The following is a 26,113-nucleotide window of genomic DNA, read 5'->3' as shown; positions in this document are numbered from 1 at the left end:
TAAAGGCCGGCTACTGTCACATCAAAGAGGAAACTGTTATTCCTAATCCACTCAGATGCTTCAAGTGTCAAAAGTATGGTCACGGTGTAAATTCCTGCACATTGTCTGTTGTGTGTGCTCACTGCGGTGAGAAGACCCACAAAACAGAAGATTGTGACAGTAATTACAAGAAATGCACCAATTGTTCAGGAGACCATTCCTCTTTCTCAAAAGAGTGTCCGATTTGGAAGTACCAGATGGAAATAAACAAACTAAAATTTACTCAAAATATCAGCTTTGCCGAAGCGAAACAACTTGTTCAAAGATGCGACCCACAAGAAACATATGCTTCTAAAACAAAACCATCATCTGAACCATCCTCTAAGGCATCTAAGTCTTCTTCAGCTGCTCAAACAAACTTGACTTGGGTGCACACTGATTCCCCAGAGGTTTTTTAACCCGCTATTTCCACTCAGACCGCTGAGCGTCTTCCTCGCATGTCGCAAAGTCAATCAGGGCCAGCTTCGGATCATGATTCATCATCACAGCCACCTGCAAGGTCTCAAGCTTCGTCAAATGTCCAAAAAATTCCTAAAGGAAAAACTAAACCTATGTCTGATTCTTCAAAAAAGGAAAGTGGCAGAGCCCCAAAAGGGTTTGAAAACAAAATTAAGCTTTATAACAAATACGGATCACTTGAGGACATGGATGTGTCCGAAAACGTCCAATCAAGGGCGCACAGATTGTCGCCCTCAAAAAAAGTACGGGGTAGATCCCCAATCAACCCGCCCAAACGATAATCCATTCCAAAAATATTGTACAGTGGAACTGTAGAGGCCTAAGGACCAATTTCAACGAGTTACAGCTACTTGTCCAGGAATTTGCACCATCAGCTTTCTGTCTCCAGGAAACCTATCTGAAGGAGACAGACACTTTTGATTTACGTCAGTTCATTGCATATAATTGTTTTTCACCTCCAGGTGATAGGGCCACTGGAGGGTCTTCAATTCTTGTAAAGCAGGATGTTATCCATAGTCCTGTAACACTCACAACTAGTCTCCAAGCTGTTGCAGTGAGACTTACTCTTCACGTTACCTTTACACTATGCTCTTTATATATTTCACCTTCTTCAGCACTCCAGCAATCTGATCTTCAAGCTCTCTATGACCAGCTTCCTAAACCTTGTATTTTAATGGGTGATCTCAATGGACATAACCCGATTTGGGGTGGTACAAATACAGACTCTAAAGGTAAAATACTGGAAGATTTTATAGCCAATAATGACTTGTGTATATACAATAATGATTCAAGCACTTATCTGCACCCTGCAACTGGCACCTACTCTTCCCTGGATCTGTCTCTTGTAGACCCTTCTCTACTAAATGAATTCGAGTGGTCAGTCAACAATGACCTCTGTGGAAGTGACCACTTTCCAACTATCTTATCAGCAATTAATCCCTCTGATTCTCCATCTTATACAAGATGGAATTTTTCCAAGGCAGACTGGTCGTTATTTAAAACGTTATGCACAGCTAAACTACGACCACAGTGTTTCAGTGATGTAACTGATCCTATTCGGCTTTTTTCTGACACTTTAAATGAAATAGCTGATGAGTGTATACCACGGTCTTCTACTGCTCCACATGTACGGAAACCATGGTTCAATTCTGATTGTAGGCAAGCCAGAAAAGCGAGGAAAAAGGCTGAAAATTATTTCCGCTGTCATCCAACTGTCCACAACTTGAATAAGTTTAACATCCTCAATGCGAAAGCCCGTCATACCTTCAAACAAAACAAACGGCAATCTTGGAGGAACTACGTTTCCAGGATTAATTCGCGCACGCCAGTGTCCAAGGTATGGAACATGGTTCAAAGAATTAAGGGTAAAGGTTCAAAATCTTCAGTTAATTTAATTACTGACAAGTCTCATATTGCAAATAAAATTGGCGAAACACTTGCCAAAAATTCTTCATCGGCAAATTATGTCCCTGAGTTTCAGAAATATCAGAAACAACAGGAAAAGCAAAAACTTAATTTCGAATCAAATGATGGTGAAGATTATAATGAAGTTTTCTCATTACATGAGTTATATACAGCTCTTGACCAAGCTCATGACACTGCAGCAGGTGATGACAATATTCATTATCAGCTACTGAAACATTTGCCTGAACCATGTCTGGTCACACTTTTAGATATCTTTGACAAAATATGGACGTCTGGAGCATTTCCTCCTTCGTGGCGTAATGCCATTGTAGTCCCAATACCAAAACCGGGCAGGAATCATACAGATCCGTCGAATTACAGACCGATATCTCTGACTAGCTGTGTCTGTAAAGCCATGGAACGTATGGTGAATAATAGATTAGTTTGGTATCTTGAAACCAATAATCTTATCACAAATATTCAGTGTGGTTTCAGGAAAAATCGCAGTACCATTGATCATTTGGTACGCTTAGAATCCTTCGTGAAAAACGCAATAGTAAATAAACAACATGCTGTATCAATTTTCTTTGATCTTGAGAAAGCTTATGATACGACCTGGAAACATGGTATTTTGAGGGATTTACATGAATTTGGATTGAGAGGCCGTTTGCCTCTTTTTATACCAGAGTTTTTTAAAGACAGCAATTTCAAGTCCGAATAGGTTCTACCCTGTCTGATCATTACATTCAGGATCAGGGTGTCCCTCAAGGTAGTATTTTGTCTGTCACTTTGTTTAGTATTAAGATCAACAGTATATCCAAGGTTTTAAATGATTCAATTGATGGATCATTATTTGTGGATGATTTTAATATTTCTTGTCGTGGTATAAATATGCACACTATTGAAAGACAACTGCAGTTATGTTTGAACAAAATAAATAAATGGTGTCTCAAAAATGGCTTCAAATTTTCTAAATCCAAAACTAATTGCATACATTTTTGTAGAACATATAAGCCGCATAAGGACCCTGAACTATCTTTAAATGGCACTCCCATCAAGGTTGTAAAGGAGGCCAAGTTCCTGGGTTTAATTTTCGATTCTCATTTAACCTTCTTGCCACACATTATATCCCTTAAAGCTAAATGTCTGAAGGCACTAGTTTTGTTAAAGGTTGTTTCAAATTCCAAGTGGGGAGGGGATCAACTTACCCTCCTTCAGTTATACAGATCATTGGTACGATCTAAACTTGATTATGGCTCCATTGTATATGGTGGAGCCTGTAAAAGCAACCTCAAACTATTAGATTCCGTCCATCACCAAGGCCTAAGACTTTGTCTTGGATCTTTTAGAACCTCACCTGTTGCCAGTCTCTATGTTGAGGCTGATGAATCATCTCTTTCACAACGCCGTATAAAATTATCTTTACAATACATTACTAAATTGTATTCTAATAAATCTATCCCAGCCTATGACTGTGTGTTCAGTCCGCTTTATGAAAATTTGTATGACAAGAGGTCTTCTCTTGTTCCACCTCTAGGACACAGAATTAAACCCTTTCTTTCTTCGGCCGGCATTGAGCTGAAAAGCATAGCTCCCTCCCGTCTCCTTTCTTCTCCTCTGTGGCAGTTGGTTAGGCCACAAGTTGACCTAACATTAACTTCATTTAAAAAATCAGAATCTAATGAATTACAATATAAACAAGAATATAATCAATTAAAAACTAAATATAGCAATTATAAATCCTTATTTACAGATGGTTCCAAGGCCGGTGGTGCTGTGGCTTGTGCCACTGTCATTGGATCGAGAACAATATCTTCTAGACTTTGATAACAGCTCTATTTTTACTGCAGAAGCAAACGCTATATTAACTGCTCTTAAATATATTCAAAGGCAACCTAAACATAAACAGTACATAATCTATTCAGACTCTCTCTCTTACCTTCAGGCGATTAAAAATATTTCTTGTAAACATCCACTTTTAATAGAAATTATGTACATTATTGTACAATATTCTTGCTACTGGCCAGTGCGACATCGCCCTTTGTTGGTTACCTAGTCACGTTGGCATTTCTGGTAACACAATGGCCGATCTTGCTGCTAAAGCAGCACTCAACAAATCTGTGACACCACTTCTTATTCCATACTCAGATTATAAAGCTACAATAAGATCTTATATCCATGATCTGATGCAGAAGAAGTGGGACACCCAAGTGGGTATAAATAAATTACATGAAATAAAACCTTATATCGGTTATACTTACTTGGGTTGTCAGTCCAGATTTGAGGAGGTCATTAAGCGACGATATCGCATTGGCCATACGAGGTATACACATAAGTACTTGTTAAAAGGTGAGGATCCTCCGTAATATTTTAATTCACGAACTTTGAAGGATCTTTTTAATTCTGTTAGCTCTCATTTAATTATTGCATTTTTAAAAGAATTACTAAATTGCTAAATGAATTGTAAATAGATAAATATTTTATGCTTGGAAGTTTGAATTAGTAACTTAGAGTGTTAGTGGCTGTATCCTCGAGGGGGTTAAAGTACAGTAAAATTATTGTCCTCCTGAGACGGTACGTAAGTCCCAAAACATTTGAAGTCAAATTTGATCTTCAACTTTGTCTTAGCCGTAGAATATGTGTCATTTTAATTTGTGGCTAATCTTGCATACAATCACCAGCATCTGAGGGGATGATGTAAATCCAGGGACCTTGCAGGTAGCAGAAGTACTGTAAGTCCCCATGGCCCCTGGTATGGTGATCTACCTTCAGTTGTTGGTGATCTATATAGCCTGTTTTTATATTGTGTTGTCTGAATAGGAATATTAGTTTTAACTTTTCACGCTAGTTGTATTTCTTATTGTGATATTTTAGTTGTTTTACTGTCCGTCGTCGACAGGTTTTTATCATATACATAGTTTTCTTTTTTAAGAATGCTCTCGTCATGATATGGCTGCAATACTGCCGATGTGACGTTAACTCACTCACTTACTCACTCACTGTAAATTATCAGCTCATTGGAGAGAGAAAATATTATTGTTATCTAGGAAAAGTGTTTGTTCAAGGTATTCTATTTGAAAGCGACACACCAGAGTGGAATCAGTTTCGAGTATCCAGGAACAAATTCCATAACGGGATACGAAAACACGTCGTCATCGGGACGAATGCCCGTGACGTACTGTCAGACGTGTCTCGGTTTTGGTTTCATGGACCGGACTCTTTGGCATGTTGAATGTAGACAAGTGTTACTACCTGCTACTGAAACTTAAAAGGTGATCCATTGTCTAGATTGTGCCAACATATTATCATTTACAGGTCGAGACCATATTTCTTCTACGCCTTCGGGATAAACAGGAAGTAATCAATGTGGAGATCACCTATAACGGTCCACCGGGTTGGGGGGAAGCAATCAAAAGGCTACTTGGCGGTCTGTTTATGTCAAAGACATCAGGGGGGGTCAAGGATTCATGTTTGTTCTGACATGGGCGAATATCGATAATGTTTTGACACTTGAAGATTGCATTCCACTTCTTAAGAGTGCCTGGTCCAACAATAATCGCAAGTGCTCCTTGGAGGTCAATAACAAACTTGCGGAAGGTTTCTCTGATTGTCTCGAAGCGTACAGGCAGCCAAGTTCAAATTGGTACTTTCTAATGGCGACATCGCGTTTACATGCCAATCGACTACACTGACTAAAGATTTCAGACGCTTAAACAACAATATACATGCAACTGATGGGACCCAAGAAAAGAGATTAGTGACGTCACATCATGGCAAAGGAGTCAACACGTTTCCACAAATCATGCGGTGCGAATACAACTTGAATACGTAACCTATAACGCTGCTGGCAGCCAAAGTCGACTGATACAGAAGGACGTGGATTAAAGGGTAACACCCACCCTGCATCAATGATAATGATTTACTGTTGTATGATTTTCAATTCCATATAGTTCAGTTTTACTCATTTGGTAGAGTTCACCTGTGGTCGCTAGTGAGATCATCTACCATCAGTTGTTGGCGATCTACAGTTTCTATGTTGTTTTGTCCAAACAGTGCTATTTGTTTTATTTTTTTCGTAGTTGCTAGTTCCTAGTTTCGTAGTTGTTTTATTGTCCTTTGACAGCAGGTTTTTTTTCTATCATATTTAATTTATATTATAATATTCACATCTGCCATTTCAGTGTCAGATATACCGAGGGAAAAAACAAGGGATCGCAAGTGTTCCTTTACGTTTTTCATCTTTCTTCCACAGATTATGTCGCGCAGATTATGTGATCCCTTATTTGGTCCTCATTACATGTTCTCATATGGCTGAACTATTGCCGATGTGACGCTAAATATTAACTCACTCACTCGATTCAATTCATTTCATAAGCGGTATGCATACTCCCTTAAGATAAGTTGGTTTCATGTTTTCACGTACTTTGATTCAATATGCTTCAGACCCTGATTTTGACAGTCTAGTATGTGAACGCTATGTTATAACATACAATATATTAGGCACTTTATTTTCTAATAGTTAAAGGACCCGTGAAGGTTCAGCAACCCATGCTTTCCATAAAAGGCGCGTATGCTTGTTGTAAGAGGCGACCAACGGGATCGGGTGGTCAGGCCCGCTGACTTTGTTGACACGTCATCGGTTTCCAGTTGAGCTGATCGATGCTCATGTTGTTGATCACTGGATTGTCTGGTCTAGACTCGATTATTTACAGAATGCCGCCATAAAACTGGCATATTACTGAGAGCAGCTTAAAGCTAAACTCACTCACTCTAATATTTCGAGTGAATTTTTCATGTTCGAAGTGTAAAAGTCGCATTTGAATGTAACATTGTCTGTTTATATGTCTACCTTTTTGGATTGTTTTGCAGTCACCATAATAGAATCTACGTGTACTAAGACGATGAACTCCACTGTAATATACAGGAATAGATAGAAGTATTTGAAGATTCTGAACTGTTCTTGAAATAAACCAAGAAACCATCAAAGTCGTGATATATTTGTTAACTCAACGTTCAACAGTATTCCCTCACTCACTCCCTGAAAATCGTTAAGGCCTGGCGTTCAGACGAGATCGGTGGTTCAGATTCATTCATGTAATTTTAACCCAATTGTGTTCACCGATGCCATCATAGGATTGCTTGGCCCAGAGTCTTTTATTTCCAAACCATCACCATGCAGCTGGAAGTTTGCTGATTTAAAACAACAAACAAACAGAAACCAGTTTAACTCGTTCACATTTCCTACTCTTTGAGTGAATGCGTGAGTTTAGTCGGAACGGTTATGGGAAATCAGGGCCACTTGAATGCTAATACGTGTACACAAAAATTACTGACTCAACAACACTGTACACAGAGACTTTTTTACCTCAGTCATATATAGTAAGTGAACGATTATCTCATACGGTGTCAGTTTGCTCCCTTGTAACACAGATAATTGGTTTCGTTCCGGGACAGAATAAACATTGGAATCTCAGATGTAATGAGATATTTGTGTATTTCAGTGTGCGTTCGAACAAAATGTTTTCTGGTCCATCATTGATATGTCTTCTCTGAGCAAGTGTCTGTACACGCTGTGACATGACCCCCACATGTCAATTTGACATGATGCCATGACGGTTATACAATTCGGCACAAAAACGCAACAACAGGAAGATTATTTACAGAACCTGCAAGCCTTAATCAGATCTCCTGAAGCCTATGGAGTTCAAACACATATTCGTTCAGTGCTGTTCATGTCCCGAAGAACATTATTGGTTATTAAATATCATACAAAGGGTCAATCACTGGAACAGAGGTGTCGTTATATACGATTAGAATTTTGTATGTGAATATTCTCCATCAATCCCTCTATGCTCATTTGAAAGGTTATTGCAGGAGACGTATGTCTGACCATGAACAGTGCTTCTGTCCTGTTGATCCCTTAACGTCCTATTGAAGCGTGAGTAATCTGATAAAGGATACATTGAGTGGGGATTGGTTTTACATAGAAGTATGTCCCTAAATGCTTGTTTTTGGATGGCGGCAATTTTTTCCTGCACTACAAAAAATCTATCAATATCTTTTTTATATGATAATTCAGTAAATATCTGCACCGAGAACCCTTCTTGCTGTCCTCGGCTGGTTTGTGAATTCGACATTGGGCTATTTGAATTGGATTCACGTTATATAACATGTCACTGCGGATTCTTTATTATTTGTGTAATGGTGCTGCTAAAACATGGAAACATAATCGGGCCAAACAGACATTCGAGTCCTCAATCACAAGTTATGTGCTGGAGGTGGTGTGGAACTAAGGCGTAATGTTGACACACCTTGAAAAATGATCCATCGAACATTTGTTCAAACCCTAACTCACCGGTTTATGCCACGTCGAAGAGATACCTTGGACTCTTGCTTCTGCATTGCTCTGAACGTGCAGAAAATGAATCAAATGCTCCAAATTGTTTTCTACAACTATGTCAAGGAACACTTTTTTGTTCATTTGCTTTATTTATTTGAATAATTATAGGACTGATATAAAGCAGCCACACAAGTTCATTCAGTTGTCTATGTAAGTAATTGCGTCAGTTTTGTGACATCATAAATCTGTGTTATGGCTTTAGATCAATGACGTCAATTCACTCAGATTTACTAAGCAACAACAAACCTTAACAAAATCACAACAACAGAAATTCCGAGTCATGCATTCAGTCATGACATAGGTTATCATGTCTAATCAGAAGGTTCTCCTGTGGTGGTGTGTAAGTTCTAAAACATTGCAGGTAAATTCTTACCGACTTACTTTTAAACGTAGTTTTTTGTAATATTAAATTGCGACGATTTGACTAAAATCGCCAGTGGCTGTGGTGATGTTGTAAATCCAGCTAGGGTTCAGGTAGGTGGCAACCTATAGCCCATTTTTATATTGTATTGTCCTCTGTTGACTGTATTGTTTTAGACCTAATCACTAGTTGTACATTTTATTCTGTGGTATTCTAGTTAGTTTTACTGTCCATCGTCGACAGGTTTTTACAAAGTATGCGTTATTAATTCGTTTGTATTTCTATGATTAATCGTTCTCGTCACGATATGGCTGCAATATTGCCGATGTGGCGTTAAGTATTAACTCACTCACTCACTCACTCAGGTAGGCAGCAATGGCATTGTAAGTCCCCGTTGTCATTGTATGGTGATCAACCTTCATTTGCTGACTATCTGCACCCAATTTGTATGTTGTAATGTCCGAAAGGGTATGTAATTTTATGTTGCACTGTGATATCCGAGTTGTTTTACTGTCCTCTGGTGACAGCATTTGTGAATTAAAAATTATAGAGGAGTAATACCTGAAGTACTCTGCAGTAATGTTGTAGTATTGTGTTCCATTGAGTTCTTTGCACATAGTTTATCTTTCGGAAGGTCCCCACCCCGACTTCACACTGATCCCTACACATAGCACACAATGGCCCCCATCCACACCGAAAAAAAGGTCCCCACCCACATCACGCAAAGGTTCCTACCCACAACCATACAGTGCTCCCAGTCCACACCACACAATGTTTCCAACCCACAATGGTCCTCACCCCCACCAAACAATGCTCCACACCCACACATCACACAATGGTACGGACCCATATGACACAATACTCTCCACCCACAATGGTGCCAACCCACATCACACAATGCTTTCACACTGGCACAATAGTCCCTACTCACACCAAACAATGGTGCCCACCCACACCACAAAATGAATCCTACCAACGCCACACAATGCTCCCAACCCACACCACACAACGGTCGCACCCACAATGGTACGGGCCCGCATCACACAATACAATGCTCCCCACACACATCACAGAAAGATTCCCATCCACATCACAGAATGGCCCACACCACACAATGCCCCGCACCAAGCAACGGTCCCCACCCACACAACACAATAGTTCCCACCCACACCAAGGTTCCCAACCACGTCACACAGTGATCTCCACCCACACCACACTATGCTTCCCATCCACAATGGTCCCCACCCACATCACACTCACACAACGCAATGGTTGCCACCCACACCTTGGTCCCCACCCACATCACAAAACGATCAAACCCACACCACACGATGGCCACCATCCACGCCACACAACGGTTCCCATTCACATCACACAATGGTCCCCACGCACACCACACACACTACCGTAATGCTCCCCACTCACACCACTCTACGGTTCCCATCCACAATCGTCCCCATCCACACAACTCAATGCTCCCCACTCACACCACACAACGGTTCTCATTTACAATGGTCCCCACCCACATCATACTATGGTCCCAACACACACCCCACAATCGTCCCCATCCACACAACACAATGGCTCTCACCCACAATTATCCCTACCCACACGACACAATGGGCGCACACTCTACACAACCGAGACGTCAGTTCATCCTACTCATTGCTTTAATTTTGAGAAGCATTTTGAATCGAAGTACCGTACAAATTAGCACTCACGGGAACCTTTGGGTCTTTGGGTTCTCTCAGACGTTGAGTTTGATCAGCCAAAGAACAATTTTATCAAGGAACACGACATGAAGAAATATCATCTGCCGCCCACACTGACAGGATGTGGTTTTCAGGTCTATACCAGAAATACAGTGTTATGTCCTCCATTTCTCAACAGAAAACACAGATAATGCACATGTGCTTTGCAAATCTGGCATTGGTCAATATTACGATAGTTATTGACATACACCAGACCATCAGAACACAAACAACTGACTTCGTGAGACATTTCGATACAGATTCCTGTGCAGTTGTCAAACAGGTGAAAGAAGGTGTCATACATAAAGTTTGTCAATACAAATTTTGTTCATCTTGTGAAAAAATAGAACCATGAGATGTAGCAGTGAAGAACTGCACCAATCTATATCCCAATCTATATTCTGCTAAAGAAAAGCTGAGTCACAGAAACAATGAGTGATGTTTCACAAAACCATCTGAAGAATCACATTCTTTCTCTATCCTCAAAGTTACGTTAAATATTGAATTAAAAAAACTCAGTTTAAAATGAATTTTAAATAAATGGCATGGCTTAGAATCGACTGAATATGATAATGCTGGTGGTTTTCTTATTCAAATTGGATTACCATATTTGCCAATAGCAGGCTTAACATTACCACGAAAGAGCTTAATGTTTGATATTGATCTATAAATAGCAGCCTTCGCTGCTGCGTATATGTTACACTATCAGTTATATTATTACGGTTTGCAAACCAACAACAAACCAATGTCATTATCGTCCACTGATAAATTAAGGTGTCAAACTTAGATCTGAGTGACAAAAAATAGTCAGATTCCAAAATTTTTATCAAAACATCCGTCAGGAAAATAATATATTCTCTGGCCCTTTTTGCATGATCGATAGACGGCAAAGCTAACAAAATAGTCCAAGGTTCGGCAGTGAAATTAGAACTTCCATTTGTAAGCCTGAAGGAAACGAAACCATCATTTTTAACTGCAGCAGCAGCAGATACTTCCTGCTCTTCTTTTGGGTGATCTGTATGAGAGGAAGTAATTCCTCATTTCAACAAAGTTGTGCTGACACTGTAAGCAATGAGTATCGGCTTGTTATTGGTTCGTTAAACCTAGCAATGCTTCAGTCAGCTTCTTTGATGTCCTAACATCAAGGAGAGGAATTAGGGAAGGCTTTTTGCGCCATAGACAGGGATATTATGGGATTCGATTAGAGTTTGGTTAAATTTGAAGTACGTGTTTACTCATGTTCAACGGATCCAAGGTTTGTTTGTTTCCACAAGCAGAAGCTCCAGTTTATAATCTCAGATCCTGACGGTGAATGTTGTTTATGATTTTAGTTTTGGGGTATGAGCTTTGACTATCAACACAAAAGCAGATATTATTTGTTACGAGTTGTCTTTGGAGTATTACGATGACGCACCCAAACACAAGATTTAGGAGCCTTTCGTTTCTGGCAGTACGAACAATCAGATCATGTTTCCTAGCTCCCACCTTAAGATTAAACACTACTTTCAGAACATCAATTGCCGTTTTGAAATGCTCAGTTGGAATTGACACCTTTGACATAACCCACTTCCTATTGCCTACTTCTGTAATTTGTTAAGACAAAGCTGCAACTTCAATAGTTCTGCTTTTGAGGGTTATTAAAAACATCATAAAAATGTCCATCCACCAGTATTTTCATCTGAAACATTATCAGTAAGATTAGTGTTTTAACATTAATATATCGATTGAGAAAAAAATAAAACTGGTACTGCAATTTACAGATCAAACTTGAAGATTTGCATTCGGTTATAAAATCATACACAAGACTACATAGCTGTGACTAGAATATCTGAGACTAAATGACTCCATATACCATGGCGCCTGCACACCATACGATGACCAAGTTCAAAGTGATGGTTCAGGCATAAAAGCAGTTCGGTACACGGACAACAAACGCACAGCTTTCCCATTCATTAAATATTCAGAAGAAAGCTAAGAGAAATGTCTTGGGTTGATGTTATAATAACAGATAGCGGATATCATCCAAGCCAGACACTGCATCAAGGCTAATAAAACCAAGGGTTAAAATGATATCCTTCACTGATTTTTAAATGTGTGACAAAGTAAATATTTTCATTTAGGGATTGATATTTTCCAGCAATTCAAACCAACGACTCAGCAATGCCTACGAAAAATATTTTGGAATCATGTTATTCAACTGTTCGTAGACCCTCTTCATATATTTTCTTTATTATAGCATGTAAGGCGGAGTAGGTATAAACATTCATGGAAACTACCCTTTTCAGTCCAATACGTGGTTGATTTTATTGTCCTCCTGCAGGTATTTGCTTTTGATATACATTAATTTAAAAAATGCGGATATGTCGCGGTCGGAGGAATAGTCTCGATCGCAGAGGCTAATAGGTTATTAGAAAATGTTTTGGTCTGGTCCATATTCTCAATGCAATTGTGGCACTCCACAAAGGATTACAAACATTCGCCGCCATTCACTGGTACGTTTCTATATCATGAAGGACATATCCATTAAAGGTCACATGCAACGTAAAACACAAGTTTGCAGATTCTGATACCTTTCGGTATGTACGTACCGAAACAAATCATCAAAAATGCCAATTCAACCTATAAAGTTGAAAAAACGCGATAAAAAAAAGCCCGCGAAAAATGGGGTCAACCGATTCACTAATTTTCCACCAGCGCTGGGGGAAAAGTGGTTACAACAGCACTCCGCTCATAACGCATGCGCAATGAAAACAGTATGCCTGTCCGGAGTATGAGGTCGTGAGCAGTAGTCTAATCTTGGTGGCGTACACAAACAACTAAATAATCTACTCGTTACATGAAAAAAAACCCAAGCAGACTCAGCGAAAACTCAGTGTCTGGTTTATTCACACCAATATGTCTGCCTGCCTGTCTGCTAATGACAGTATGAAATGCACAACTTCAATCATTGACCACATGCAAATTTAAATTAACACCTATCGGGATTATACGCTAGGCGTATCGGCAAATGAACCAGTGGCCAATGAAGAGACTGCGTTACGGGTGAGTGCACACCCACCGCCTCTAAAAGGGGGTTTAGTATCGCTACTGCTTCGTTTCGAAGGGCGTAAACCCAAGTACAAAATACTGCATTTTTGATTTGCGATTATACGCTTTATAAATTAGTTTATTTGTTTGTTTGTTTGTTGTTGTTTTTCTTAATCGGCAATGTACGTTTTATATCATGGATAAGTGATAACTGTGATTTAATTATGTTTGATTTCTGGTTGCATGTGACTTTAAGGAATCAATAGTTTTAGGTATCAGTGGAAGAGAGTTGCACGTAAATTTTCCCTCCATAAAATACTTCTGCATTATTTCGTAGAACCATTTATGACTTTGATAACGTGGCTAACCAGTGGGTTGTGACCATTTAAACCCCAAATAGAACCGAAGCGTTTAGGAGACATAAATCCTTGATTTGAACTGTAGAAACTGGTGGCATAGAGATCAAATACAGCAAGATTCATAGATCTCTAAGGCTAAGTGCACTTCCAATATAATATAGTTTGTCATTTAAAGGGATGCCACTGTATAGGGCCCCTTTGTAACAAGTGTCACTGTGCTACCAGTACTTTACAGCCTTGGGCTTGAAAGTGGAAACATTGTATTGACCGAGATGATAATTTTTTTCTAAACATGTTTTTGTATAGACTTAATAAACTGGACTGAATTCTCATGAAGCAGTTATATATCACAAGTATTCCTGGGACTTCAGCGGTCCCACTGTAATATTGTTTTGGTGGTCTCTATTGAGAATTTACCGGAGATTGTTTTCTTCCTATTTGTCTTGGTGAATGACTTAATACGCGTTTCCTGATCAGGCCTAATATAAATACAAACTTTTGGGACACTCATTGGTACATTTTGGAATATTCATTTTTTGTCGACGGTTTGTTATGTTGGAGTAGTTTGTGATATTTTACCTATGAGTATCACCAGTGCCACAGTGCTCGGGCCAATCTTGTTCAGTCTGTATACTTCAAACCTTGGGAACAGAAATGCTACATCACATGTACGCCGACGATACTCAGCTACTCAACTTTTTCCCACCTGAGGATTTTGCCCAAGCTGTAAGTGCGCTTGAAGCTTGTGCTGTCATGGATGACCCAGAATAAACTCAAGCTAAATGACAGCAAGACAGAGGCACTTCTTGCTGGTACTCTCCCAAAACGTCTCGCTGCTGATGTAGTCACAGTGCGAGTAGGGGACTCTAACATTCCTCTCTCTGAACGTGTAAGAAATCTTGGAGTTCTAGCTGACAGCAATCTCTCTATGGACGATCATATAGGCAATCTGTGTAGAACCTGCTACTTCCACCTGAGGAATATTGGATCAGTTCGGCTTACCTCTCGACTGATATGGCCCATATGCTGGCTAGAACTCTTGTCCTGTCTAGACTGGATTACGCAAACAGTCGTTTTGGTCAGTTAACAAGAGATCAGATAATAAAGTTGCAGCGCGTGCAGAACACGACTGCTCGCATTGTGACAAGAACAAAGAAAACAGCACATATCACACCCGTACTTGTGCCACTACACTGGCTCCCCATCGAAGCTCGTGTCCAGTATAAAATCTTGACTCTAACATATCAGTGCTTCCATCAGACTGCACCAGAATACCTGACAGAGTTAGTTGAGCAGTATGTCCCATCTCGTGCATTGAGATCAGCAGATCAGCTCCGTCTTAAAGTGCCCAAAGTAAACATAAAACAGTTTGGACATAGGTCATTTTCATTTCTCGCCCCATCACTCTGGAATGATCTACCTTTTCAACTGAGGGCGTCTACATCATTGACTATCTTCAAAACCAGCTTGAAGACATATCTCTTCAAAAGACTCTACAATGTATAATACATCCAATGACAATGCATTTGTACATATTCTGTAGCGCATAGAGCAGGCACTTAGTGCCTGGAGATTCTGCGCATTATAAATTTACTTTATTATTATTAGTATTATTATTACCCAATGGCAGTGCAAGAATTGCATCATAAAAATAGTCCACGGTAATGAGAGGACACTCACTATTTTGCCATCCAGCAAAAACAACAAACATTTCTTACTGGAATATCCAGTGATCGTAGGTGTCAAGTTCACAGTGATAGTTTCCCGTTCCCATCCAGGACATACTCGTCCTGCAATCAATTCGATCACCCTGCCTATGGCGATGTTTATTCCCTGCTCTAATTGCCTGCATCTGTAGCATGTCGGGACGGCTATGACTTCAACCTCCATGTTAATTTACCATGTTTTCAGTAAATCCCGGATTTTAGGATTGTTAAATGTCTATAGATAATGTTGGTTGTAACAACGTCATTTTCTTTCCAGAAAGGAAAACGCTTTACTGATGATGTCACCCTTTCATCCTATGTCGCTTCCAATATATCAAGTCAGAATTCAGGCTTTAGATATGCTAGATATGCAACATTCCTGACCATTATTGTATCGTCTTACATAATACAAATGCTCATTAAATCATCTTCAAAGAGTTTCCATACAATGCAGATTTCGCAGAAAGTTACAAGAGGCCTTCCTCCACTATCAACAGAAGCAAACGAATAATGAGATTCATGAGATATAATGATAACTGACATTTCATATGACTGGGGAAAGGGGTTTGTCAGTTTAATTGTAATGATTTCCACAGTACCACTGATTGAGTTATCCATCTGGGCAAGCCCCACCCCATCAAACCCACATACCACCATGAACCCTAGAAATCCGTCAATGCAAGCCACAATACGTTGACGTTAACAACATTATCCCATTTATTTCAGGGGACACATTTTTCACTGGTAGCTGATACCAGGCCCAAAAGTGGAGGAATGTTGGAGCGAGCGATGGGGCAGGCAGCTTGCTGTTGTGTAGAATCTTCCGGTACTTCAAGTTTGTGTAGGGTTAGGTTTTCCTTCACATCGAGTAAAATTCCAGATAATTCTGCCTTTCGTGTCACAACATCGATGGAATTGTTTATACAGCGATTGTAAAGGCTGTCATACAACCTCAAGTACAAGCAGCCCGATTCTCCTTCATTAATAGCATGTGTGTAGAGGCTGATGAACCATCGCTAAAACAACTGATCACAAACCTGCCCTTACGAACATCAATACACTCTTTTCAAATCTAACCTAGTTTTTCTAATCCTCTGCATAAGGAACTGTATAATAATAGCCACTCCTTCCTCCCTTTGGAACATGAATATAACCTGAAATATCTGATGCAAAAGATTTACCTCAATAACATTTCAGCAATTGTGCCAGTGAGATCTTCAGTTAACAACATTAGGAAAACAAACGCAAACCAGGTTATATATGAACAAGATTACACTTAAAAATCTATATGTATGGATGACTCCAAGAATCGTAACAAAGCTGCTCGTGCTTCTGTCATTGACTCAACATATTTAATTCACTCACTGAATGCAGAAGCAAAGCTCTCAAAATGATTCTCCAGTTGAACCATCTGTCTGCCTTTACATACCAACTGGAGGGTGGATTTTTCGCGAACGCCTCGCATTATCATAGTGTGACCCTAATTAATGATCACATACATATGATAAAGTAGGGAGAGCACGGTGAAGATATGTTATGAAAATAGACTTGTATTTATTTATTGTCATGAATATAGCCTGTATTCGCCAGGAAATGATATGACATTTTGGATATGCCACGGAAACGAGTCGTCTTTTACTCACAGAATAATTATATAAGAAGCATTTTACATGAATATTTCATCCAAATACATAGTTATACTTAAATGAATCACCTCTAACAGATAGCTTATCATACTGCAGGATATCACAAGATTTATGCAACTGAAATACTGTAAACTACTGTCTTTGTCATAATTGTGAGTGCAACTTCGGATTTACACCGCTTTCAGCAATATTTCAACGATGTCATGGCGGGCACGCCAGAAATGGGCTTCACACATTGTACCCATGGGGAGTCGAACCCCGTTCTTCAACGTAACGAACAAACCAGGCTACCCCACCTCCCTTTGTCTAAACAACCCGATAACACCATCACGTTGAACAAGACTATTCCCATTTCCCTTTAACAAAAGCTTGATGTGAAATACGTCGGGGAATTTCAGTTTAAATAAGCGTCACGTTGAATATGTATATTTCTTTCACATTTTCTGTTTAACTGAGTTTAATGTGAAATCTTTGGGGAGGTCATCACCATTGGGTTGCATACAAATTCCTACAGTCATAGTGAGGAAGTGTTCCTCAGAGTCCACGTACGTTTCCATAACTTGGGGAACTTCTTAAATTACTGTTGAATTCGGTAAAGGTTTTTATGCTATCACAGTTGCTATGGCGACTGGGCGAGCTATTACATGTTGACATAGTGAAAATGGCAGACTGGGCCTGAACCTGTGGCATTGTGATTGATTGAGGTTTAGGTTGAGCCCCGTGATGATGTGGACAGCAGCCATGACGTTACTCCAATCAAGAGAGATTATGCATCGTACCTTTGATTTGATTCCAAGATCGATAATTTTACAATCTGATACTTAAGTATTGGGCAAATACGGGAATTTGCTGCTAAAAATCCTCATAAACAGATACTGAAAAATCGTGACTTGAAATGATTTGACAGATTCCAACAAATTGGTTGGATATTTCAAAAACTCGAATAGATTCGATTTGTCACGCGCGTCATGGCATGTTTACGGAGATAGGAATTTCTACCAGAAATAAATTGAAAGAAAAAAAATAGGGGAAGAAACGTTAAAAAAGATAAAATAGATGCTTGCTCGACTAAAACGAGGTTTTTGAGATTGAAAAACATGATTTGGCCCATAGGACATATATGTGCTCAATATCAATTGGTTAGAACCGAACCTCCCTTCCTGGAAGTTGATTTGAGTGAAACGTAAACATCGGATGGATGTCTTAGGGGGGGTTCAATATGAAGTAACCAGCAGTTTACAAAATCTGTAGCATTGAAATGTACATGTCGAGTGCCAACATTTGATGGAACCATCGGAAGCAGAGAGCTCACGTACTTTGTCTTTTACTTACTTCAAAGTTCACTTCCGACGTGTTACGTAAGTCGCAAAACTTTCAAAGTAAATTTAAATCTTACCAGGATATTTAAAATGTAGCATTTTTGTTTTAAAATATGTCCTACAATCGCCAGCGACTGATGAGATGGTGTAAATCCAACTGGGGTGGACCAGGTACCGAAGGCACTGTAAGTCACCATGGTCCCTGGTATGGTGATCTACCTTCAGGTGTTGGCGATCTATGGCCTGTTTTTATTGCACCCTCTTCTACCATTAAAGATTTTAAATTTCATTAGTAGTTTAAAAGATGTGAGTCTGTGATGGACTAGTTCGTTTTACTGCTATTTGTCGACAGGTATCTTCAAATGATTGGCTTTTTCCATCGCTATGTAATATTGCCGATGCGATGTAAAATTTTATCTCACTCACTTCAGACATGAAAATTAACACTTCAACCCTATGTCTGTCGCACACTGGCATACAGGACCGTGCTACGTCTTCGCGGAGATACTACAGTTGAACCTGCGCGTTGAATAGTGTTACGGTTACGAATTTACCGTGACAAACAGTGTCAGATATCCCCTGTGAACCAGCAAAAGAGAACAAAGGCAAGTCTATAACATTCAAAAATTCTGTATTATTGTGTAACGAGAGCAAGATATACAAAGTCACAAGTCAATAGAACAATCTCAATTTCAAATGCAATACTGTTGAGACAAAATCTAAGGCAATGGGTCACAAAATATAATAGTAAAGAAAACTCACCATAGTCTTAGTGTGAGAGAGAAACAGTCGTGCAGAATGAACACAGTGAGCGGTCTGACAGCAGTAGATCAGGGGTTGACGGATAAAGCGTTGGCAATGTAACTCCAGTGAATGAATGTGAATCTGTGTCGTTCACAACACGGCATCTAACATTTATATACATTTTCAGTCGTTTCGCGAAAGTACGAGCACTTACTGCCATCGCCAGCACTGTAGAATGCCCTCGAAATAATGTCTTCCGTAAGTAAACAAAGAGGGAGTCAAGGGCAGATAATTCCCGGACAAGCCTGCTGCCAAAATTCTAAAAATGCGGATCATCTATCATCTATCTACGAAATGCGACCCATCATATTTATTATTCAAAACACTAAACATTGTGACCCAGTAATAATTATTACAGAATTAATAACAAAATATACGGAAAATACACACTCATAACAATAAGGGCTTCCACCATCGATGTAGTTTGGTTTCCAAACACACGACTACATACGAATTTCAACTTACTGAAAAACGCCAGAGAGAAAAGAATGACACCGGCCAAAATGTTCGAGCAGATGAGTGCAGTGAGGATCACATGTGTTTATGGATCACTATCAACAGACCAGTTGTGTCCCATGGCCGTGTCAGGATACCATTCGGCGCTCTCATAAGTACCTTTGACACCGGCATTAAACATCCCAATTATGCCTTGGAGACTACATTCAATGAGCTGACATAACCGTGACAAAGGCGTTATAAAGGATAACTAGCGATGTTGCAAATCAAAAGGCTACGATGTGATTGTTAATTTAGAGAATATCAAAAGTGTTACAACTTTTAACGTTTGACATTCTTGGCATCCACGATTTACTGAATGCATGATACAGTAACATGAAGGTTGAAGTCACATCCAGAGTCAACCCAGATGGAAATGGAGACAATTAGACCGTGGACCAAATTGTGGCATAAACAGTGTTCGTCATCGATTTGTTTGTGATGACAAAATGATCTGCTTGTTGTCTCATGTACGAGAATGTCTAACATGGGAACGTGAAGCTAATGTTGTGAACTTGAAACATGAGCACGTCGGACATTCCATTCAAAAATGTTTGTTGTTTTTGTCTCGCTGGACCGCTTTCACGAAACAATTTAGCATAATTTTCTGAATGTTTCTTGTACAGCCATTGGTGGCCACTGGGATGGGCTCCTGGGTGACAAAATTTAAAAAGAATCTAATCCAGACATTTCACATATTCACAAATTTCACAAATTACTCCAGCAGTACAAAAATGCAGTCCTCACGTTGAATATTCCAAAAGTGTACCCCTGAGTGTCATAAAATTATTGTTTGTATTTGTAGTACATCTGGCGAGGAAACACGTCCTAAGAGTCATGCACTAAGACAAAAAGGACGAAAGCCACATGTGGTAATTTCTCAATTTCGATGATCACATGTTAATTAATAGTATTATTTAGACAGAAGTGCCACATGCTATTAGAAGGCGAAAACGAAATATATCTTCTGGTATTGATGGCATTGAAAATGACTATCTTATTGATTCCTCTGATCTACTTTGCCCTTTCTGGATTATTTTAATATGATAGTCTCCACAGGAATATTGCCTCAAGCATGGCTGACTGGCTGTATAATGTAAAATCTTGGTAACACGAAAGTTATAATTTTTGGAAGTGGCCCTGCCAAGAATAGTAAACTCTAATTTGTTTTTGAAATTGTAGATAACTATAATTATCTTGAAGTGATATTTTGTAGAAATAGGACATATAATCCATCAATCAAAATGCTTGTAGCAAGTACTAGTGCAACCAACGCAATGTTCTGTCTTTTTCAAAAATCTAGAAATCTTAATATCCGTTGGACTGTTTACTTAAGCCATTTGATGTTATGATAGCCTCAGTTCTTGAGCATACGACAACTTGGATAAAATTCAAAGAAAGAAACAGGCGAAATGTGACAGCGGCTTAAGAAATTCTACCTTTACTTTTATGGGATGTGGAGAGCTCGGAAGATTTCCTCTATATATCACAGAGGCTAAGTCTGTTATTCGTTTCTGGCATAAACTTAATAATCCTGGTATACAGGAGTTGTTGGTGATCCATATAGCCTGTTTTTATATTGTATTGTCTGAATAGGGATATTAGTTTTAACTTTTCACGCTAGTTTTATTTCTTATTGTGATATTCTAGTTGTTCTACTGTCCGTCGTCGACAGATTTTTCTCATATACATAGATTCCTTTTACAAGAATGCTCTCGTCACGATGTGGCTGCAATACTGCCGATGTGACGTTAAATATTAATTCACTCACTGGTATACAGGAGAAATTATCAAAACTGATAAACAATTATGCATATGTACAAAGTTTTTATGCGAAGGATGTTGATCGCTTAATGCATCATGTTAAATCAGTATTAGATAGGTGTGGTCTATCTTTTGTCTTTTATAACCCTGCGAACGTGCCATGCCAATGTTTTACAAGTGGAGACTGTATTATAAGACCAATTCCAACAAGGTTGGAAAACTGATATTGAAAATAGCCCTAAGGGGTTTGACTATAAACATGTTAAAGACACTTCAATGTGTGAAAACTATCTTCTCTTCCATTTTTTTATTTACTATTCTATTTTGAAATACGGGGCCTGTAACCACAATCTCCTGCTAGAAACTGGTCGTTGGTATGGTCTTGCAAGAGAAAACAGAACCTGTAATCATTGTAACTCACCAGCAATAGGAGACGAATTTCATTACGTATTTAAATGTGATGCCCTAATAGATTTTGATTGAAATATTTATCATCTATGCATATGTATTTCCCCAACTTATCAACAATGAAGAAAATATTTAGCAGTTGAAATAGGAAATGTATCCAGATATCTGCTGGTATTAGATACGCTTATAGACAAAAGTGGTTCAAACTCAGTTTGGTCATGCTCTGAACAATAAATCACCTAACATCTCTTAATGTATGACATCGCAATGTTTCATTTTAAACTGTTCTACCTTTTGTCATGCTTGTTTATGTATTTTAATTTACTTTCTCTTGATAGGTTGACAGTCTAAGCTCATAACCCAAAACTATAAACATAGATATCTCTCACCATCAGAGTCTGAAATTATAAACTGGTGTTTCTCCTAGTGGAAACAAATAAATCTTGCCTTATTGCAGTTCAAATCTAAAAACCGTCTAATCGAATCTGATAATATCTCAGTCTGTACTGTGAAAAGTCTACCTTAATTCCCCTTCTTGATGTTAGGACATCAAATAAGCTGATGTATTCCTTGGTAGGTTTAACGAGCTTGCAACAATCTAATACTCATTGCCTGCACTACCAAGACAACTGTAGTTATGTTTATATAGGATCGGTTGCCTTTCACACAGATGACCCAATAGAAGAACAGGAAGCATCTGCTGCCGAAGTTTAAACCAATTTCTGCTTTTCCCTCTGGATTACTTAGAAAACATTTTACTGCAGAAGCCGGGGCTATTTGACAGCTTTGCCGACTATCAATTATTAAAAAGACCAGAAAATGTATATGAGTTATCTGGCAGTTTGTTTTTCTAAATGTTTCGGAATCTGACCTATTCGTATAACTGTCCGATTTTAGTGAGTTAGATATTTAGTTATGTTTATTTTGTTTTATGTTTTATTTCTGTTATTACTGAGAGCGGGGTTTGTTTTACACCGCACTCAGCAATATTCCACAATATCCACAATATAAGGCACCCATGGCACTGTAGACTAGAAAATTTGTGTTTGAACAGCATTTAGACCGATTACGTTTGCCAGGAGTATGTAGTAGACGTCCAACATCTGCCACAGCAGTGATATGTAATGTGTCGTGAGCTCAAGGCAGTCGAAAATCGAATTCGAACCAGGACAGTAACAAGGATTCTCGGTGCAAATAGTTTCGAATTCTTCGGTGACATTCACAGCACTGAACGAGCATGTGTTTGAACTTTAGCGACTTCAAAAGATCTGATTGAGATGAAATCTTCTGTAAATAAGCTTAATGTTGTCGTGTTCTACCACACTGTAAAACCATGGCACCATTACAATTTGACATACGGATATCATGTCACAGCGTGTACGGCATAGGGTGAGGCTATGTCAATGAGGGGTCATCCATTGTTCGAACGCATGCTATTAACTAAAGCATGAATCTGTGATTACATCTGAGATGCCAATGTTTACTCAGTCATGGACCCATGACTCCTAGTATGGTGGTGTACGTTCAGTTGTTGGCGATTTACAGCCCGTGTAATATGCCGCATTGTCTTCTTTGATTGAAATGTTTCAGCTTTACTGGCTAGTTCTATGTTCAGATCTGTTATCATGTTAAATGTTAAATTGGTTTCTGTTCGTTAGTCACAAGCACCAAAATTCCAGCTGCATGATGCAGATCTGGAAATACCAGACTCTGGACCGAGCAATCCCATGAATAACATCAAGACCATCGATCTATGGGAATTGGAATACCATGAAATGCATGAACTTAATCACGTACTCCGATCTCTCTATCTCGTTACTAGGCTCCTTCGACAGACATTGCTGAAGATAACGGTTTTCAGGGAGTGAGGGAGTTCTGTTTAACACTGAGTGACCCAAATGCATCACGACACTAACTCATTGTCTTTGGAGCAGGATGGGTGTCACCATTTAAACCACGTCACTCTTACTTTAGGTCTTATCAGCGGCGTGTGTGTTGTTCTTTAAGCATCTGAAAAAATTAGTTTCAGTGTAACATACACCGAGATATCGATTGGCAAGAGAAAGATGGTACTTTATAAAAGCTTTAATGTCACCTTTAGGAATATCCCAGCAGAACTTGTCTGGAACGAAAGTTGAAATGCTGCAAGATAATCAGAGAGTCCTTCCGAAAGCACTCCTCGAGTTTGTTATTGACCTTTAAATAACACTGGATTATTGTTAGACCGGGCTCTATGAAGTCGTGAAATCCAATCTTCAAGTGTCAAAATAATATCGATATTCGTCCATGTCTTAACCAACATGAATCCTTGGTGTCTTTGACATAAACAGACCACCAAGTAGCCTTTTGATTGTTTCCCCCAACCCGGTGGACTGTTATAGGTGATCTCCACACTGATTACTTCCTGTTTATCCCGATGACGTAGAAGAAATATGGTCTCGACCTGTAAATGATAATATTGTGGCACAATCACCTTTTAAGTTCCAGTAGCAGGTAGTAACACTTATCCACTGTCCACATGTCAAAGAGTCCGGGCTGTGAAACCAAACAAACACGTCTTACAGTACGTCACGGGCGCTCGTCTAGCCGACGGACCGGGTTCGGATCTCATTTCGGCACATACTCGAAACTGATTCCACTCTGCCGCTTTGAACTAAAATACCTTGAATAAATATTTCTTCCACACCCCGATGCGGACAGCTAGCTTTGCATGTGTGCTCCCTCAACGAGTTCATATCTTTAACAGTACATCTGCGTTTAACAGCACTTCAGCCAAATTAATGTATCAGGCGGAGTTAATGAATGAATGAATGAATGAATGAATGAATGAATGAATGAATGAATCATAGCAGGAATTCAGAGCTAGAATTATATATACATGGATTAAAAAAATAAAGAAAAAGAAATAAAGAAATATATGAATGAATGAAAGAATAAATGATCAACCAGGGATTCACTATGGGGATTATCAGAAGTTCTTTTATGGCTGAGGGATTGTTCAACCAAGCCGCTGTATGCACATACTACCGTGTATTATACAAGCTGTCTCCTCATTTATGTATTTTGTCTGTATGGTTACGTTGGCGATCAGCCCTGCTTGGTTAAGCATGGAAAGAAATATTATGGTAAAAGTGGTATCTTCTGCGTTTTCTAGAATATGAAAAGCGAGGATTATCTAGTGAGCAACTCTAGCATACCACCTACTTTGTGGTACGATGTCCTTGTGGCATCCAGGGGGTTAACTTAGTGGGCGGTGGGGCAGCCAAGTTGTTACAACTTTCGCTCGCCATGTCGAAGGTCGAGTTAGTTCCCAGCATTAGTACAAGATGTGAAGGTCTTGTGTGCCCCTACCGTGATATTGCTTAATTATTGCTAAGCGCGGCGTAACACAACATTCACTCTAACCTGAATAATATCTATTAAGCACAAAGAGAAGTAGCGTCAAAGTGAGATTTGTCGACCGACTTCCTTTGATTGTCAATATATTTGCATAGGTGTGGTTTGTCTTTTATACAAACGTAAGTAGTTCTGATATGGTTCCCAGTAGTCACTTAACATGGCACTAGTCTACATTAAAGATGACATTCATACGCATTGGTATCGTACTCATATACGCTATTCCATGTACGTTTCAAGTGTACTTTGGCAGTAATGAAGTCATTCAAGTCGAAATGGGATTCTATGCCTTTCCGAGCATAAAGGGATCAACCTTTCCACGTTTTTGTGAGTCAAAGAGACATCATAATATGCCCACGCGAGTTTCATTTGAGGCAGAACAACTTTACTGTTGATTCGTCGTGTAAACATCTGTTGTGAGGCAACGGAACGACCCTCTAGATGGCTTGGCTTCCCAAGCACACTAGTCCTGATTGCCCTTCTCCCGAAAACTACCAGCTATTATAGGCATTTTTATAGGACAAGTGGCAAGACGATGATCTACATTTACCTTTACGTCGTGAATCTGGGACATTTTATATAGATGGGTAGGAGCAAGGTTGTTTTCACAATACGTCATGTACGTAGTTCGGCTCAGACAAGATTAATAAATTGATTATTCATATTTTTGGTCGTGCTTCTGATTTCACCAGTCTGCTCCAAGTGTATGTTTTCCTTGAAAGAGAAAATCGAATGAACATTGCGAATAACAACAATAAGATTATTTACAATGTGT

The sequence above is a fragment of the Haliotis asinina genome, chromosome 4 (genome assembly GCF_037392515.1).
Source record: "Haliotis asinina isolate JCU_RB_2024 chromosome 4, JCU_Hal_asi_v2, whole genome shotgun sequence".
NCBI lineage: Eukaryota > Metazoa > Mollusca > Gastropoda > Lepetellida > Haliotidae > Haliotis > Haliotis asinina.
Note: the sequence above shows the minus strand (reverse complement) of the source record.